We start from the raw sequence: 14,818 nt of genomic DNA on the forward strand, positions 1-14,818 counted from the left end.
TGTTTCGGTTTCCGTAATGCCCACTGCAGCTCACGGATCATACGCTCCGCCCTTCCGTTACTTGCCGGGTGGTACGGAGCTGTATACATGTAGCGTATACCATTCTGGTTCAGGAAAGACTGCATTTATCTACTTGCAAAAGATGTGCCATTATCTGACACGACCAAGCCTGGTAGTCCATATGCTGGAAGCATTTTTCGCAACTTCTCGATTACAGTACACGATTGCAGAGACGGCGTCACTTCGATTTCCACCCAGTTCGACAGGGCACATGCTGCCCTGTTTCGGTTTCCGTAATGCACACGTCAGCTCACGGATCATACGCTCTGCCCTTCCGTTGCTTGCCAGGTGGTACGGAGCTGTATACATGTAGCGCATACCATTTAGGTTCAGGAAAGACTGCATTTATCTACTTGCAAAAGATGTGCCATTATCTGACACGATCAAGTCTGGTAGTCCATATGCTGGAAGCATTTTTCGCAACTTCTCGATTACAGTACACGATTGCAGAGACGGCATCACTTCGATTTCCACCCAGTTCGACAGGGCACACGCTGCCCTGTTTCGGTTTTCGTAATGCCCACTGCAGCTCACGGATCATACGCTCCGCCCTTCCGTTGCTTGCCGGGTGGTACGGAGCTGTACACATGTAGCGTATACCAATTAGATTCAGGAAAGACTGCATTTATCTACTTGCAAAAGATGTGCCATTATCTGACACGACCAAGTCTGGTAGTCCATATGCTGGAAGCATTTTTCGCAACTTCTCGATTACAGTACACGATTGCAGAGACGGCATCACTTCGATTTCCACCCAGTTCGACAGGGCACACGCTGCCCTGTTTCGGTTTCCGTAATGCACACGGCAGCTCACGGATCATACGCTCCGCCCTTCCGTTGCTTGCCGGGTGGTACGGAGCTGTATACATGTAGCGTATACCATTTAGGTTCAGGAAAGAGTGCATTTATCTACTTGCAAAAGATGTGCCATTATCTGAAACGACCAAGTCTGGTAGTCCATATGCTGGAAGCATTTTTCGCAAATTCTCGATTACAGTACACGATTGCAGAGAGGGCATCACTTCGATTTCCACCCAGTTCGACAGGACACACGCTGCCCTGTTTCGGTTTCCGTAATGCACACGGCAGCTCACGGATCATACGCTCCGCGCTTCCGTTGCTTGCCAGGTGGTACGGAGCTGTATACATGTAGCGTATACCATTTAGGTTCAGGAAAGACTGCATTTATCTACTTGCAAAAGATGTGCCATTATCTGACACGACCAAGTCTGGTAGTCCATATGCTGGAAGCATTTTTCGCAACTTCTCGATTACAGTACACGATTGCAGAGACGGCATCACTTCGATTTCCACCCAGTTCGACAGGGCACACGCTGCCCTGTTTCGGTTTCCGTAATGCCCACTGCAGCTCAGGGATCATACGCTCCGCCCTTCCGTTGCTTGCCAGGTGGTACGGAGCTGTATACATGTAGCGTATACAATTTAGGTTCAGGAAAGACTGCATTTATCTACTTGCAAAAGATGTGCCATTATCTGACACGACCAAGTCTGGTAGTCCATATGCTGGAAGCATTTTTCGCAACTTCTCGATTACAGTACACGATTGCAGAGACGGCATCACTTCGATTTCCACCCAGTTCGACAGGGCACACGCTGCCCTGTTTCGGTTTCCGTAATGCCCACTGCAGCTCACGGATCATACGCTCCGCCCTTCCGTTGCTTGCCGGGTGGTACGGAGCTGTATACATGTAGCGTATACCATTTAGGTTCAGGAAAGACTGCATTTATCTACTTGCAAAAGATATGCCATTATCTGACACGACCAAGTCTGGTATTCCATATGCTAGAAGCATTTTTCGCAACTTCTTGATTACAGTACACGATTGCAGAGACGGCATCACTTCGATTTCCATCCAGTTCAACAGGGCACACGCTGCCCTGTTTCGGTTTCCGTAATGCACACGGCAGCTCACTGATCATACGCTCCGCCCTTCCGTTGCTTGCCGGATGGTTCGGAGCTGTATACATGTAGCGTATACCATTTAGGTTCAGGTAAGACTACATTTATCTACTTGCAAAAGATGTGCCATTATCTGACACGACCAGGTCTGGTAGCCCATATGCTGGAAGCATTTTTCGCAACTTCTCGATTAAAGTACATGATTGCAGAGACGGCATCACTTCGATTTCCACGCAGTTCGACAGGGCACACGCTGCCCTGTTTCGGTTTCCGTAATGGACACGGCAGCTCACGGATCATACGCTCCGCCCTTCCGTTGCTTGCCGGGTGGTACGGAGCTGTATACATGTAGCGTGTACCATTTAGGTTCAGGAAAGACTGCATTTATCTACCTGCAAAAGATGTGCCATTATCTGACACGACCAAGTCTGGTAGTCCATATGCTGGAAGCATTTTTCGCAACTTCTCGATTACAGTACACGATTGCAGAGAGGGCATCACTTCGATTTCCACCCAGTTCGACAGGACACACGCTGCCCTGTTTCGGTTTCCGTAATGCACACGGCAGCTCACGGATCATACGCTCCGCCCTTCCGTTACTTGCCGGGTGGTACGGAGCTGTATACATGTAGCGTATACCATTCTGGTTCAGGAAAGACTGCATTTATCTACTTGCAAAAGATGTGCCATTATCTGACACGACCAAGCCTGGTAGTCCATATGCTGGAAGCATTTTTCGCAACTTCTCGATTACAGTACACGATTGCAGAGACGGCGTCACTTCGATTTCCACCCAGTTCGACAGGGCACATGCTGCCCTGTTTCGGTTTCCGTAATGCACACGTCAGCTCACGGATCATACGCTCTGCCCTTCCGTTGCTTGCCAGGTGGTACGGAGCTGTATACATGTAGCGCATACCATTTAGGTTCAGGAAAGACTGCATTTATCTACTTGCAAAAGATGTGCCATTATCTGACACGACCAAGTCTGGTAGTCCATATGCTGGAAGCATTTTTCGCAACTTCTCGATTACAGTACACCATTGCAGAGACGGCGTCACTTCGATTTCCACCCAGTTCGACAGGGCACACGCTGCCCTGTTTCGGTTTCCGTAATGCACACGTCAGCTCACGGATCATACGCTCTGCCCTTTCGTTGCTTGCCAGGTGGTACGGAGCTGTATACATGTAGCGCATACCATTTAGGTTCAGGAAAGACTGCATTTATCTACTTGCAAAAGATGTGCCATTATCTGACACGACCAAGTCTGGTAGTCCATATGCTGGAAGCATTTTTCGCAACTTCTCGATTACAGTACACGATTGCAGAGACGGCGTCACTTCGATTTCCACCCAGTTCGACAGGGCAGACGCTGCCCTGTTTCGGTTTCCGTAATGCACACGTCAGTTCACGGATCATACGCTCTGCCCTTCCGTTGCTTGCCAGGTGGTACGGATCTGTATACATGTAGCGTATACCATTTAGGTTCAGCAAAGACTGCATCTATCTACTTGCAAAAGATGTGCCATTATCTGACACGACCAAGTCTGGAAGACCATATGCTGGAAGCATTTTTCGCAACTTCTCGATTACAGTACACGATTGCAGAGACGGCATCACTTCGATTTCCACCCAGTTCGACAGGGCACACGCTGCCCTGTTTCGGTTTCCGTAATGCACACGGCAGCTCACGGATCATACGCTCCGCCCTTCCGTTGCTTGCCGGGTGGTACGGAGCTGTATACATGTAGCGTATACCATTCTGGTTCAGGAAAGACTGCATTTATCTACTTGCAAAAGATGTGCCATTATCTGACACGACCAAGCCTGGTAGTCCATATGCTGGAAGCATTTTTCGCAACTTCTCGATTACAGTACACGATTGCAGAGACGGCGTCACTTCGATTTCCACCCAGTTCGACAGGGCACATGCTGCCCTGTTTCGGTTTCCGTAATGCACACGTCAGCTCACAGATCATACGCTCTGCCCTTCCGTTGCTTGCCAGGTGGTACGGAGCTGTATACATGTAGCACATACCATTTAGGTTCAGGAAAGACTGCATTTATCTACTTGCAAAAGATGTGCCATTATCTGACACGATCAAGTCTGGTAGTCCATATGCTGGAAGCATTTTTCGCAACTTCTCGATTACAGTACACGATTGCAGAGACGGCATCACTTCGATTTCCACCCAGTTCGACAGGGCACACGCTGCCCTGTTTCGGTTTCCGTAATGCCCACTGCAGCTCACGGATCATACGCTCCGCCCTTCCGTTGCTTGCCGGGTGGTACGGAGCTGTACACATGTAGCGTATACCAATTAGGTTCAGGAAAGACTGCATTTATCTACTTGCAAAAGATGTGCCATTATCTGACACGACCAAGTCTGGTAGTCCATATGCTGGAAGCATTTTTCGCAACTTCTCGATTACAGTACACGATTGCAGAGACGGCATCACTTCGATTTCCACCCAGTTCGACAGGGCACACGCTGCCCTGTTTCGGTTTCCGTAATGCCCACTGCAGCTCACGGATCATACGCTCCGCCCTTTCGTTGCTTGCCGGGTGGTACGGAGCTGTATACATGTAGCGTATACCATTTAGGTTCAGGAAAGACTGCATTTATCTACTTGCAAAAGATGTGCCATTATCGGACACGACCAAGTCTGGTAGTCCATATGCTGGAAGCATTTTTCGCAACTTCTCGATTACAGTACACGATTGCAGAGACGGCATCACTTCGATTTCCACCCAGTTCGACAGGGCACACGCTGCCCTGTTTCGGTTTCCGTAATGCACACGGCAGCTCACGGATCATACGCTCCGCCCTTCCGTTGCTTGCCGGGTGGTACGGAGCTGTATACATGTAGCGTATACCATTTAGGTTCAGGAAAGACTGCATTTATCTACTTGCAAAAGATGTGCCATTATCTGACACGACCAAGTCTGGTAGTCCATATGCTGGAAGCATTTTTCGCAAATTCTCGATTACAGTACACGATTGCAGAGAGGGCATCACTTCGATTTCCACCCAGTTCGACAGGACACACGCTGCCCTGTTTCGGTTTCCGTAATGCACACGGCAGCTCACGGATCATACGCTCCGCGCTTCCGTTGCTTGCCAGGTGGTACGGAGCTGTATACATGTAGCGTATACCATTTAGGTTCAGGAAAGACTGCATTTATCTACTTGCAAAAGATGTGCCATTATCTGACACGACCAAGTCTGGTAGTCCATATGCTGGAAGCATTTTTCGCAACTTCTCGATTACAGTACACGATTGCAGAGACGGCATCACTTCGATTTCCACCCAGTTCGACAGGGCACACGCTGCCCTGTTTCGGTTTCCGTAATGCCCACTGCAGCTCACGGATCATACGCTCCGCCCTTCCGTTACTTGCCGGGTGGTACGGAGCTGTATACATGTAGCGTATACCATTCTGGTTCAGGAAAGACTGCATTTATCTACTTGCAAAAGATGTGCCATTATCTGACACGACCAAGCCTGGTAGTCCATATGCTGGAAGCATTTTTCGCAACTTCTCGATTACAGTACACGATTGCAGAGACGGCGTCACTTCGATTTCCACCCAGTTCGACAGGGCACATGCTGCCCTGTTTCGGTTTCCGTAATGCACACGTCAGCTCACGGATCATACGCTCTGCCCTTCCGTTGCTTGCCAGGTGGTACGGAGCTGTATACATGTAGCGCATACCATTTAGGTTCAGGAAAGACTGCATTTATCTACTTGCAAAAGATGTGCCATTATCTGACACGATCAAGTCTGGTAGTCCATATGCTGGAAGCATTTTTCGCAACTTCTCGATTACAGTACACGATTGCAGAGACGGCATCACTTCGATTTCCACCCAGTTCGACAGGGCACACGCTGCCCTGTTTCGGTTTTCGTAATGCCCACTGCAGCTCACGGATCATACGCTCCGCCCTTCCGTTGCTTGCCGGGTGGTACGGAGCTGTACACATGTAGCGTATACCAATTAGATTCAGGAAAGACTGCATTTATCTACTTGCAAAAGATGTGCCATTATCTGACACGACCAAGTCTGGTAGTCCATATGCTGGAAGCATTTTTCGCAACTTCTCGATTACAGTACACGATTGCAGAGACGGCATCACTTCGATTTCCACCCAGTTCGACAGGGCACACGCTGCCCTGTTTCGGTTTCCGTAATGCACACGGCAGCTCACGGATCATACGCTCCGCCCTTCCGTTGCTTGCCGGGTGGTACGGAGCTGTATACATGTAGCGTATACCATTTAGGTTCAGGAAAGAGTGCATTTATCTACTTGCAAAAGATGTGCCATTATCTGAAACGACCAAGTCTGGTAGTCCATATGCTGGAAGCATTTTTCGCAAATTCTCGATTACAGTACACGATTGCAGAGACGGCATCACTTCGATTTCCACCCAGTTCGACAGGACACACGCTGCCCTGTTTCGGTTTCCGTAATGCACACGGCAGCTCACGGATCATACGCTCCGCCCTTCCGTTGCTTGCCAGGTGGTACGGAGCTGTATACATGTAGCGTATACAATTTAGGTTCAGGAAAGACTGCATTTATCTACTTGCAAAAGATGTGCCATTATCTGACACGACCAAGTCTGGTAGTCCATATGCCGGAAGCATTTTTCGCAACTTCTCGATTACAGTACACGATTGCAGAGACGGCATCACTTCGATTTCCACCCAGTTCGACAGGGCACACGCTGCCCTGTTTCGGTTTCCGTAATGCCCACTGCAGCTCACGGATCATACGCTCCGCCCTTCCGTTGCTTGCCGGGTGGTACGGAGCTGTATACATGTAGCGTATACCATTTAGGTTCAGGAAAGACTGCATTTATCTACTTGCAAAAGATATGCCATTATCTGACACGACCAAGTCTGGTATTCCATATGCTAGAAGCATTTTTCGCAACTTCTTGATTACAGTACACGATTGCAGAGACGGCATCACTTCGATTTCCATCCAGTTCAACAGGGCACACGCTGCCCTGTTTCGGTTTCCGTAATGCACACGGCAGCTCACTGATCATACGCTCCGCCCTTCCGTTGCTTGCCGGATGGTTCGGAGCTGTATACATGTAGCGTATACCATTTAGGTTCAGGTAAGACTACATTTATCTACTTGCAAAAGATGTGCCATTATCTGACACGACCAGGTCTGGTAGCCCATATGCTGGAAGCATTTTTCGCAACTTCTCGATTAAAGTACATGATTGCAGAGACGGCATCACTTCGATTTCCACGCAGTTCGACAGGGCACACGCTGCCCTGTTTCGGTTTCCGTAATGGACACGGCAGCTCACGGATCATACGCTCCGCCCTTCCGTTGCTTGCCGGGTGGTACGGAGCTGTATACATGTAGCGTGTACCATTTAGGTTCAGGAAAGACTGCATTTATCTACCTGCAAAAGATGTGCCATTATCTGACACGACCAAGTCTGGTAGTCCATATGCTGGAAGCATTTTTCGCAACTTCTCGATTACAGTACACGATTGCAGAGACGGCATCACTTCGATTTCCACCCAGTTCGACAGGGCACACGCTGCGCTGTTTCGGTTTCCGTAATGCCTACTGCAGCTCACGGATCATACGCTCCGCCCTTCCGTTGCTTGCCGGGTGGTACGGAGCTGTATACATGTAGCGTATACCATTTAGGTTCAGGAAAGACTGCATTTATCTACTTGCAAAAGATGTGCCATTATCTGACACGACCAAGTCTGGTAGTCCATATGCTGGAAGCATTTTTCGCAACTTCTCGATTACAGTACACGATTGCAGAGACGGCATGACTTCGATTTCCACCCAGTTCGACAGGGCACACGCTGCCCTGTTTCGGTTTCTGTAATGCACACGGCAGCTCACGGATCATACGCTTTGCCCTTCCGTTGCTTGCCAGGTGGTACGGAGCTGTATACATGTAGCATATACCATTTAGGTTCAGGAAAGACTGCATTTATCTGCTTGCAAAAGATATGCCGTTATCTGACACGACCAAGTCTGGTAGTCCATATGCTGGGAGCATTTTTCGCAACTTCTCGATTACAGTACACGATTGCAGAGACGGCATCACTTCGATTTCCACCCAGTTCGACAGGGCACACGCTGCCCTGTTTCGGTTTCCGTAATGCCCACTGCAGCTCACGGATCATACGCTCCGCCATTCCGTTGCTTGCCGGGTGGTACGGAGCTGTATACATGTAGCGTATACCATTTAGGTTCAGGAAAGACTGCATTTATCTACTTGCAAAAGATGTGCCATTATCTGACACGACCAAGTCTGGTAGTCCATATGCTGGAAGCATTTTTCGCAACTTCTCGATTACAGTACACGATTGCAGAGACGGCGTCACTTCGATTTCCACCCAGTTCGACAGGGCACACGCTGCCCTGTTTCGGTTTCCGTAATGCACACGTCAGCTCACGGATCATACGCTCTGCCCTTTCGTTGCTTGCCAGGTGGTACGGAGCTGTATACATGTAGCGCATACCATTTAGGTTCAGGAAAGACTGCATTTATCTACTTGCAAAAGATGTGCCATTATCTGACACGACCAAGTCTGGTAGTCCATATGCTGGAAGCATTTTTCGCAACTTCTCGATTACAGTACACGATTGCAGAGACGGCGTCACTTCGATTTCCACCCAGTTCGACAGGGCAGACGCTGCCCTGTTTCGGTTTCCGTAATGCACACGTCAGTTCACGGATCATACGCTCTGCCCTTCCGTTGCTTGCCAGGTGGTACGGATCTGTATACATGTAGCGTATACCATTTAGGTTCAGCAAAGACTGCATCTATCTACTTGCAAAAGATGTGCCATTATCTGACACGACCAAGTCTGGAAGACCATATGCTGGAAGCATTTTTCGCAACTTCTCGATTACAGTACACGATTGCAGAGACGGCATCACTTCGATTTCCACCCAGTTCGACAGGGCACACGCTGCCCTGTTTCGGTTTCCGTAATGCACACGGCAGCTCATGGATCATACGCTCCGCCCTTCCGTTGCTTGCCGGGTGGTACGGAGCTGTATACATGTAGCGTATACCATTCTGGTTCAGGAAAGACTGCATTTATCTACTTGCAAAAGATGTGCCATTATCTGACACGACCAAGCCTGGTAGTCCATATGCTGGAAGCATTTTTCGCAACTTCTCGATTACCGTACACGATTGCAGAGACGGCGTCACTTCGATTTCCACCCAGTTCGACAGGGCACATGCTGCCCTGTTTCGGTTTCCGTAATGCACACGTCAGCTCACGGATCATACGCTCTGCCCTTCCGTTGCTTGCCAGGTGGTACGGAGCTGTATACATGTAGCGCATACCATTTAGGTTCAGGAAAGAATGCATTTATCTACTTGCAAAAGATGTGCCATTATCTGACACGATCAAGTCTGGTAGTCCATATGCTGGAAGCATTTTTCGCAACTTCTCGATTACAGTACACGATTGCAGAGACGGCATCACTTCGATTTCCACCCAGTTCGACAGGGCACACGCTGCCCTGTTTCGGTTTCCGTAATGCCCACTGCAGCTCACGGATCATACGCTCCGCCCTTCCGTTGCTTGCCGGGTGGTACGGAGCTGTACACATGTAGCGTATACCAATTAGGTTCAGGAAAGACTGCATTTATCTACTTGCAAAAGATGTGCCATTATCTGACACGACCAAGTCTGGTAGTCCATATGCTGGAAGCATTTTTCGCAACTTCTCGATTACAGTACACGATTGCAGAGACGGCATCACTTCGATTTCCACCCAGTTCGACAGGGCACACGCTGCCCTGTTTCGGTTTCCGTAATGCCCACTGCAGCTCACGGATCATACGCTCCGCCCTTTCGTTGCTTGCCGGGTGGTACGGAGCTGTATACATGTAGCGTATACCATTTAGGTTCAGGAAAGACTGCATTTATCTACTTGCAAAAGATGTGCCATTATCGGACACGACCAAGTCTGGTAGTCCATATGCTGGAAGCATTTTTCGCAACTTCTCGATTACAGTACACGATTGCAGAGACGGCATCACTTCGATTTCCACCCAGTTCGACAGGGCACACGCTGCCCTGTTTCGGTTTCCGTAATGCCCACTGCAGCTCACGGATCATACGCTCCGCCCTTCCGTTGCTTGCCGGGCGGTACGGAGCTGTACACATGTAGCGTATACCAATTAGGTTCAGGAAAGACTGCATTTATCTACTTGCAAAAGATGTGCCATTATCTGACACGACCAAGTCTGGTAGTCCATATGCTGGAAGCATTTTTCGCAACTTCTCGATTACAGTACACGATTGCAGAGACGGCATCACTTCGATTTCCACCCAGTTCGACAGGGCACACGCTGCCTTGTTTCGGTTTCCGTAATGCCCACTGCAGCTCACGGATCATACGCTCCGCCCTTTCGTTGCTTGCCGGGTGGTACGGAGCTGTATACATGTAGCGTATACCATTTAGGTTCAGGAAAGACTGCATTTATCTACTTGCAAAAGATGTGCCATTATCGGACACGACCAAGTCTGGTAGTCCATATGCTGGAAGCATTTTTCGCAACTTCTCGATTACAGTACACGATTGCAGAGACGGCATCACTTCGATTTCCACCCAGTTCGACAGGGCACACGCTGCCCTGTTTCGGTTTCCGTAATGCACACGGCAGCTCACGGATCATACGCTCCGCCCTTCCGTTGCTTGCCGGGTGGTACGGAGCTGTATACATGTAGCGTATACCATTTAGGTTCAGGAAAGACTGCATTTATCTACTTGCAAAAGATGTGCCATTATCTGACACGACCAAGTCTGGTAGTCCATATGCTGGAAGCATTTTTCGCAAATTCTCGATTACAGTACACGATTGCAGAGAGGGCATCACTTCGATTTCCACCGAGTTCGACAGGGCACATGCTGCCCTGTTTCGGTTTCCGTAATGCACACGTCAGCTCACGGATCATACGCTCTGCCCTTCCGTTGCTTGCCAGGTGGTACGGAGCTGTATACATGTAGCGCATACCATTTAGGTTCAGGAAAGACTGCATTTATCTACTTGCAAAAGATGTGCCATTATCTGACACGATCAAGTCTGGTAGTCCATATGCTGGAAGCATTTTTTGCAACTTCTCGATTACAGTACACGATTGCAGAGACGGCATCACTTCGATTTCCACCCAGTTCGACAGGGCACACGCTGCCCTGTTTCGGTTTTCGTAATGCCCACTGCAGCTCACGGATCATACGCTCCGCCCTTCCGTTGCTTGCCGGGTGGTACGGAGCTGTACACATGTAGCGTATACCAATTAGGTTCAGGAAAGACTGCATTTATCTACTTGCAAAAGATGTGCCATTATCTGACACGACCAAGTCTGGTAGTCCATATGCTGGAAGCATTTTTCGCAACTTCTCGATTACAGTACACGATTGCAGAGACGGCATCACTTCGATTTCCACCCAGTTCGACAGGGCACACGCTGCCCTGTTTCGGTTTCCGTAATGCACACGGCAGCTCACGGATCATACGCTCCGCCCTTCCGTTGCTTGCCGGGTGGTACGGAGCTGTATACATGTAGCGTATACCATTTAGGTTCAGGAAAGAGTGCATTTATCTACTTGCAAAAGATGTGCCATTATCTGACACGACCAAGTCTGGTAGTCCATATGCTGGAAGCATTTTTCGCAAATTCTCGATTACAGTACGCGATTACAGAGACGGCATCACTTCGATTTCCACCCAGTTCGACAGGACACACGCTGCCCTGTTTCGGTTTCCGTAATGCACACGGCAGCTCACGGATCATACGCTCCGCCCTTCCGTTGCTTGCCAGGTGGTACGGAGCTGTATACATGTAGCGTATACAATTTAGGTTCAGGAAAGACTGCATTTATCTACTTGCAAAAGATGTGCCATTATCTGACACGACCAAGTCTGGTAGTCCATATGCTGGAAGCATTTTTCGCAACTTCTCGATTACAGTACACGATTGCAGAGACGGCATCACTTCGATTTCCACCCAGTTCGACAGGGCACACGCTGCCCTGTTTCGGTTTCCGTAATGCCCACTGCAGCTCACGGATCATACGCTCCGCCCTTCCGTTGCTTGCCGGGTGGTACGGAGCTGTATACATGTAGCGTATACCATTTAGGTTCAGGAAAGACTGCATTTATCTACTGGCAAAAGATATGCCATTATCTGACACGACCAAGTCTGGTATTCCATATGCTAGAAGCATTTTTCGCAACTTCTTGATTACAGTACACGATTGCAGAGACGGCATCACTTCGATTTCCATCCAGTTCAACAGGGCACACGCTGCCCTGTTTCGGTTTCAGTAATGCACACGGCAGCTCACTGATCATACGCTCCGCCCTTCCGTTGCTTGCCGGATGGTTCGGAGCTGTATACATGTAGCGTATACCATTTAGGTTCAGGTAAGACTACATTTATCTACTTGCAAAAGATGTGCCATTATCTGACACGACCAGGTCTGGTAGCCCATATGCTGGAAGCATTTTTCGCAACTTCTCGATTACAGTACATGATTGCAGAGACGGCATCACTTCGATTTCCACGCAGTTCGACAGGGCACACGCTGCCCTGTTTCGGTTTCCGTAATGGACACGGCAGCTCACGGATCATACGCTCCGCCCTTCCGTTGCTTGCCGGGTGGTACGGAGGTGTATACATGTAGCGTGTACCATTTAGGTTCAGGAAAGACTGCATTTATCTACCTGCAAAAGATGTGCCATTATCTGACACGACCAAGTCTGGTAGTTCATATGCTGGAAGCATTTTTCGCAACTTCTCGATTACAGTACACGATTGCAGAGACGGCATCACTTCGATTTCCACCCAGTTCGACAGGGCACACGCTGCCCTGTTTCGGTTTCCGTAATGCCTACTGCAGCTCACGGATCATACGCTCCGCCCTTCCGTTGCTTGCCGGGTGGTACGGAGCTGTATACATGTAGCGTATACCATTTAGGTTCAGGAAAGACTGCATTTATCTACTTGCAAAAGATGTGCCATTATCTGACACGACCAATTCTGGTAGTCCATATGCTGGAAGCATTTTTCGCAACTTCTCGATTACAGTACACGATTGCAGAGACGGCATGACTTCGATTTCCACCCAGTTCGACAGGGCACACGCTGCCCTGTTTCGGTTTCTGTAATGCACACGGCAGCTCACGGATCATACGCTTTGCCCTTCCGTTGCTTGCCAGGTGGTACGGAGCTGTATACATGTAGCATATACCATTTAGGTTCAGGAAAGACTGCATTTATCTGCTCGCAAAAGATATGCCGTTATCTGACACGACCAAGTCTGGTAGTCCATATGCTGGGAGCATTTTTCGCAACTTCTCGATTACAGTACACGATTGCAGAGACGGCATCACTTCGATTTCCACCCAGTTCGACAGGGCACACGCTGCCCTGTTTCGGTTTCCGTAATGCCCACTGCAGCTCACGGATCATACGCTCCGCCATTCCGTTGCTTGCCGGGTGGTACGGAGCTGTATACATGTAGCGTATACCATTTAGGTTCAGGAAAGACTGCATTTATCTACTTGCAAAAGATGTGCCATTATCTGACACGACCAAGTCTGGTAGTCCATATGCTGGAAGCATTTTTCGCAACTTCTCGATTACAGTACACGATTGCAGAGACGGCGTCACTTCGATTTCCACCCAGTTCGACAGGGCACACGCTGCCCTGTTTCGGTTTCCGTAATGCACACGTCAGCTCACGGATCATACGCTCTGCCCTTTCGTTGCTTGCCAGGTGGTACGGAGCTGTATACATGTAGCGCATACCATTTAGGTTCAGGAAAGACTGCATTTATCTACTTGCAAAAGATGTGCCATTATCTGACACGACCAAGTCTGGTAGTCCATATGCTGGAAGCATTTTTCGCAACTTCTCGATTACAGTACACGATTGCAGAGACGGCGTCACTTCGATTTCCACCCAGTTCGACAGGGCAGACGCTGCCCTGTTTCGGTTTCCGTAATGCACACGTCAGTTCACGGATCATACGCTCTGCCCTTCCGTTGCTTGCCAGGTGGTACGGAGCTGTATACATGTAGCGTATACCATTCTGGTTCAGGAAAGACTGCATTTATCTACTTGCAAAAGATGTGCCATTATCTGACACGACCAAGCCTGGTAGTCCATATGCTGGAAGCATTTTTCGCAACTTCTCGATTACAGTACACGATTGCAGAGACGGCGTCACTTCGATTTCCACCCAGTTCGACAGGGCACATGCTGCCCTGTTTCGGTTTCCGTAATGCACACGTCAGCTCACGGATCATACGCTCTGCCCTTCCGTTGCTTGCCAGGTGGTACGGAGCTGTATACATGTAGCGCATACCATTTAGGTTCAGGAAAGACTGCATTTATCTACTTGCAAAAGATGTGCCATTATCTGACACGATCAAGTCTGGTAGTCCATATGCTGGAAGCATTTTTCGCAACTTCTCGATTACAGTACACGATTGCAGAGACGGCATCACTTCGATTTCCACCCAGTTCGACAGGGCACACGCTGCCCTGTTTCGGTTTCCGTAATGCCCACTGCAGCTCACGGATCATACGCTCCGCCCTTCCGTTGCTTGCCGGGTGGTACGGAGCTGTACACATGTAGCGTATACCAATTAGGTTCAGGAAAGACTGCATTTATCTACTTGCAAAAGATGTGCCATTATCTGACACGACCAAGTCTGGTAGTCCATATGCTGGAAGCATTTTTCGCAACTTCTCGATTACAGTACACGATTGCAGAGACGGCATCACTTCGATTTCCACCCAG

Source organism: Amblyomma maculatum, unplaced genomic scaffold, assembly GCF_055883805.1.
Source record: "Amblyomma maculatum isolate TAMU_Amacu unplaced genomic scaffold, ASM5588380v1 scaffold_27, whole genome shotgun sequence".
Classification (NCBI taxonomy): domain Eukaryota; kingdom Metazoa; phylum Arthropoda; class Arachnida; order Ixodida; family Ixodidae; genus Amblyomma; species Amblyomma maculatum.